Source organism: Eretmochelys imbricata, chromosome 1 (assembly GCF_965152235.1).
Source record: "Eretmochelys imbricata isolate rEreImb1 chromosome 1, rEreImb1.hap1, whole genome shotgun sequence".
Classification (NCBI taxonomy): domain Eukaryota; kingdom Metazoa; phylum Chordata; order Testudines; family Cheloniidae; genus Eretmochelys; species Eretmochelys imbricata.
Genome location: NC_135572.1, coordinates 4,321,958 through 4,325,852, shown reverse-complemented (window position 1 = coordinate 4,325,852; position 3,895 = coordinate 4,321,958). Strand labels below are relative to the sequence as shown.

The window sequence follows — 3,895 nt, the reverse complement described above, 5'->3', positions numbered from 1 at the left end:
CCTGCCTTGGTTTGCTTCCACCAGTGCATTGCCTTCCCTCAACAGTGTTTGGGGACAGCCCATCACCCATTGCTCCAGGTCTTAGACGCCACGTGAACCACCCTCTACACAGTGGAGATCAGTAGCTCATGTCTTCTCAGATGTAAGTGTCCAGGATGGAACAGGTGGCCCATGTTTTTCATGTCCAATGTCAGCAGTTCTGGATCCAGGTGATAAACTGACACTTTATTTCATGAACACCCTGATTATTCTCGCACGAAGGTGTTTGCTTTTCACACTGTACACGATTGGGTTCATCAGAGGTGGGACCAGCAGGTAGACATAGCCCAGGAGAATCTGAAGCAAGTGAGAAGAGCTATAGCTGAATCTGTGTATCACAGACAAGCCAATTTCTGGTGTGAAGAACAGCAGGACAGCACAGAAGTGGGAGACACAGGTGTTCAGGGCCCTAAGGCACTCCATGGGGGACGCGATGCTCAGCACTGTTTTAATGATCATCACATAAGAGAAAGATAAGCAACAAATCCAACCCAACTGTTAAGAGTTTAACAGACAAGCCATAGATGCTGTTGACTGTGATGTCCGAACAAGCCATCTTCATGACCTCCTGGTGCAGGAAGTAGGAATGGGAGAGGACATTGTCTTGACAGTATCAGAACTGTTTAAGGAGAAAGGGGAGTGGGAATATTAGGGCCATCCAACTTAGCACAAACACCAGTCCCATTTGGGCTATTCTCAGTGGAGTTAAGATGGAAGCATATCTCAGTGGGTTACAGATCGCAACAAAACGGTCAAAGGCCATCAGCAACAGCATGGAGAATTCAGTTAATGAAAGTGAGTGGATGAAGAAGACCTGGGCAAAACAGGCATCCAGGCTGATCTCCCTAGAGTTAAACAAGTATATGCCCAGTATCGTTGGCATGGTGGATAGCAATAAACCAAGGTCTGTGATGGCCAACCTGGAAAGGAAAATGTACATGGGCTCATGGAGGCTTTGATCAGTTTTTATAATGAACAGAATGACTGAATTTCCTACTATTGAAATAACATACATGAAGCAGAAGGAGATAGAGACCCAGAGGTAGACATCTTCCTGCCCAGGTATCTCTGTGAGAAGGAACACGGCAAAGTTGAATTTAGTGTCATTGACAGATGACATAATATACCAAGCTGGTCTGAGGAGTTTTGAGCTTTCCTTCCTGAAAAGAAAAAGAAAAGGAGACTAGATAATATTTAATGAGACATTTTTCTGATCTCAATGGAAGACTAGAGACTCTCAGGAGCTGAAGAAGATCAGCAAAAATATTTTCTTGGATTTTCACCACCAAGAAGAAGATAGGCATTGCCAGATGGTATCAGACCTGTAGTCAATATAGCTGAGTATCCAGGGGCCAGTTCCAGAATCTTCAGAGGAAGCTCCAAGAAGCTCTGCAATAGTCAGCTATGACATAACTTGCTCCAAGGGAATGTCTTCCCCTGACACCCAATAATTAGAGACATATTTTGTGGAATAAATCAGGAAGGTTTAAAGCCCTTACAAGACCCTTTTAAAAACTCTCATTACTGTAATAGAATTTTCTGCTTAGCCATATGAACATCCCATCCCTCTTTGAATCTCTCTGAATATAGCTCAAGTAGAGTAGGGGCCTTAGTGGACGAGAGCTGAGGAAGTGTTGTTCTAAGTCAGCCATAAAAATGTTGGCATACTGTGGGGCCATGCGGGTACCCATAGCAGTGCCACTGATTTGAAGGTATACATTGTCCCCAAATGTAAAATAGTTATGGGTAAGGACAAAGTCACAAAGTTCAGCCACCAGGTTAGCCATGACATTATCGGGGATAGTGTTCTTGATGGCTTGTAGTCCATCTTTGTGTGGAATGTTGGTGTAGAGGGCTTCTACATCCATAGTGGCCAGGATGGTGTTATCAGGAAGATCACCGATGGATTGTAGTTTCCTCAGGAAGTCAGTGGTGTCTCGAAGGTAGCTGGGAGTGCTGGTAGCGTAGTGCCTGAGGAGGGAGTCTACATAGCCAGACGATCCTGCTGTCAGGGTGCCAATGTCTGAGATGATGGGGCGCCCAGGATTTCCAGGTTTATGGATCTTGGGTAGTAGATAGGTCGGGGTTCCAGGGGTGTGTCTGTGCGGATTTGATCTTGTGCTTTTTCAGGAAGTTTCTTGAGCAAATGCTGTAGTTGCTTTTGGTAACTCTCAGTGGGATCAGAGGTTAATGGCTTGTAGAAAGTGATGTTGGAGAGCTGCCGAGCAGCCTCTTGTTCATATTCCGACCTATTCATGATGACAACAGCACCTCCTTTGTCAGCCTTTTTGATTATGATGTCAGAGTTGTTTCTGAGGCTATGGATTGCATTGTGTTCTGCACGGCTGAGGTTATGGGGCAAGTGATGCTGCTTTTCCACAATTTCAGCCCGTGCACGTCGGCGGAAGCAGTCTATGTAGGAGTCCAGTCTGCTGTTTCGACCTTCAGAAGGAGTCCACCTAGAATCCTTTGTGCTGGAAATGGCCCACCTTGATTATCATGCACATTGTAGGGAGAGTGGTAGCTTTGGATGAGCTATTACCAGCAGGAGAGTGAGTTTGTGTGTGTGGTTTTTGGAAGGGGGTGGGGGGGTGAGAAAACCTGGATTTGTGCTGGAAATGGCCCACCTTGATTATCATACACATTTTAAAGAGAGTGGTCAGTTTGGATGGACTATTACCACCAGGAGAGTGAGTTGGGGGGGGGGCGAAGGGTGAGAAAACCTGGATTTGTGCTGGAAATGGCCCACCTTGATGATCACTTTAGATAAGCTATTACCAGCAGGACAGTGGGGTGGGAGGAGGTATTGTTTCATACTCTCTGTGTGTATATAAAGTCTGCTGCAGTTTCCACGGTATGCATCCGATGAAGTGAGCTGTAGCTCACGAAAGCTCATGCTCAAATAAATTGGTTAGTCTCTAAGGTGCCACAAGTACTCCTTTTCTTTTTGCCAATACAGACTAACACGGCTGCTGCTCTGAAACCTGATATTCCATGGGGTCTCCTCTCTCTCAGCCCCTGGCAGGATCGGGCCCAGAGCCCATGGCACTGATAGAAAAGGGACCTCTTGAGAAATCCTGACTTGAGGCACTGGGGTTTTAACACTCTAAGTTCTCTTGAAATCTCAGATTTCTGGGTAGCCTGAATAACCCACTGTGGAGCATGGGCAGATACAGGGGAGGGTTCCCAAGCTGCCTAGTGTTCCCTGGCCTCCATCTCCATCACTGAGTCACCCCAATCACCCAGCTGAGTCCTCTGACACTGCACAGAACAGCTGCAACTGGAAACAGCTTGCAGCCTTTTCCCTTCACTTTGCATTTTAAAGATAATGAAACCTGCCAACGTGCCCAATTCCTGCTAGAAGGGGAGCCGCTGAGACCATAGGTCTTAACCCTAAATGACAAGGAGTCATCAGAGAGGTTGCATGGGCAGCAGGCAGTATCTGTTCAGATAGGGAGGGAACTGCCTTTATGAAGCATGTTTGCACATTCCCTTGGGGCCTACTTGGCCATCAGGGAACCTCAGCTGCTTGACTTAGTGTGCACCAGCTGTAACCCCCATCACTGCCAATGGCAAATTGCAGGAGGCCAAATCACAGGGGATGCACAATGATGCTACCCAACTGGAGTGCAGCACCAGCCCAGCTGCAGGCTCTATTCCTGGAATCCGGGCTTGTCATCACTGTTCGTACGGTTCCGATTAGTCACATGGCTACCTCAGGGGCAGCCTAGAGGTAATGATGATGCTGTCACAGCTGTGATCTTGCTGAAATAAAATAAAATATAATAATAATGTGGGGCCTGATTACTCCCTGGCACCCCCCTTTCATAGAATCATAGAATATCAGGGTTGGAAG

General features: G+C 46.8%; 1 pseudogene; it reads right to left on the bottom strand.

Moving 5' to 3' along the window:
- Positions 1-225: 225 nt before the first annotated feature.
- LOC144278335 (olfactory receptor 51G2-like) lies at positions 226-1,159 on the bottom strand (annotated as a pseudogene).
- Between the last annotated feature and the right edge of the window lie 2,736 nt (positions 1,160-3,895).